The 1,718-nt window shown below is 30.5% G+C and overlaps 1 protein-coding gene across 1 annotated transcript in view; it reads left to right on the top strand.

The window, feature by feature from the left end:
- The first annotated feature begins 1,382 nt into the window (after window positions 1-1,382).
- The window catches only part of LOC106884406 (integrin beta-2), a 41,893-nt gene continuing 41,557 nt past the window's right edge, over window positions 1,383-1,718 (top strand). The window contains exon 1 of the mRNA XM_014935769.2: window positions 1,383-1,620. The gene's annotated coding sequence lies outside the window, so the exon portion shown is untranslated. The remainder of the gene's footprint in view (window positions 1,621-1,718) is intronic.

The following is a 1,718-nucleotide window of genomic DNA, read 5'->3' as shown; positions in this document are numbered from 1 at the left end:
TTGTTTTTATGTTGATTAGAGTTGAAAATCCTTGTTTGTAAAAGTAGTTTGTTGCAAAAGGCAGCAACTTTTTGACTGCCTCCTCATGCCAGAAGAAAAATTTCTGTCGTAACAAGGAACACGCTTTTTATATAATCTTACTTATGTCTAATAAGTCCTCGTTATCCCCAAGAATTTCCTTTTTACTTCACTTGGGGTAATTTACTCCAATTCACTGACCCCTGATCTAGTATATTGCTGGTACCTATGTAATGAAATTTGAAAGAAAGAATGGCAATGTCTTCCATCTGAAATTTGAATTTGGAATCATAAGTTTATGTAACTGAAATAGTAAGAATTCAGTGTGGCATGAATTACCATTTCTGAAAAACCACTCACCCACTTTAAAAAGGATATATATCGAAAAAGGAAAACGGGTATAACTTTTGGGATTCTTATATTTCAGTTATGATAATTTTCCTTTCAACACATGCATATATATAATTCCCCTTTCCTTATGTTTATATTAATGTGCATATGTATGTATGCATGTGTGTGTGTGCACATGCACATGTTTGTGTGTATATATATATATATATATATATATACATGCACATGCATACATATACATACACACATACATATATATATATATATATATATATATATATATATATATATATACATACACATACCTATCTATCTGTTTGTTTATCTGTCTATCTATCTATCTATCTATCAGTCTCTCTCTCTCTCACTCCATGTATATATATATATATATATATATATATATATATTTCCATATATACATAGACTCTTATCTCAATACAAATCTTCATATACTAAAATCAAGAAATAGGTCATTGGAAGACCTATTTCTTGATTTTATCTCAAGGAAAAATAGATTTACATATATATATATATATCATAAGAACTGATTCCCGGTGCAATAAAGAATTCAAAGACTCTGTGCTCTATATTTTATCAAGTTTCCCACTTTCCGACAAGCAATTCGAAAGTAGAACATAGAAACATAGAGCGCTTAAATTTTTCAGACTGTTCTAACTGTTGAAGAGAATAACAAAAAATGTAACAGGATCAGTTACCCCTTTAATACCCTGTTCCCTCTTTGCTTTCCTATCTTTCCTTCTTTTACCATTTTTCTCTCGCTCTCTATTTATCTCTAACTCTTTCTTTCTCTCTGTCTTTGGTCTTCAAAGTAAATTATACCAGAAGTTGAAACACGACCACTAAGAACTTTACTTCATCTCTCACCCTCTCCCTCTTTCTCTTTTCCTCTTTTTCTTCTCTCTTTTTGTCATTCTCTACTCTCCTTTCCTACCACCCTGCCACTTTTTCTCCCCACTTCTCTAACTAGCTCTCTCTTTCTCTCTCTCTCTCTCTCTCTCTCTCTCTCTCTCTCTCTCTCTGTATATATATATGTGTGTGTGTATGTCTGTATGCATTTGAAATGTGAACATATATATAATTTGTAGAGCTAGGAACATTGTAGTGTACAGTTGTGGAAACAAGAATTCGGACAGAAAAGACTGGTCAAAGAGAGGCCAAGAAATAATAGAAAACAAAAAGATGTTAACAACAATAGTAAATAAGAACAGAAATAAATAAGAAATCTAACAAGTAAGTGTTACCTTTTTTGTTATAATCCATTATGTATATATATATATATGTATATATATATATATGTATATATATATACATACATATATATATATATA

This window comes from Octopus bimaculoides, chromosome 1 (assembly GCF_001194135.2).
Source record: "Octopus bimaculoides isolate UCB-OBI-ISO-001 chromosome 1, ASM119413v2, whole genome shotgun sequence".
Classification (NCBI taxonomy): Eukaryota; Metazoa; Mollusca; class Cephalopoda; order Octopoda; family Octopodidae; genus Octopus; species Octopus bimaculoides.
The sequence above is the reverse complement of the archived record's forward strand: the minus strand, read 5'-3'. Positions and strand labels throughout refer to the sequence as shown.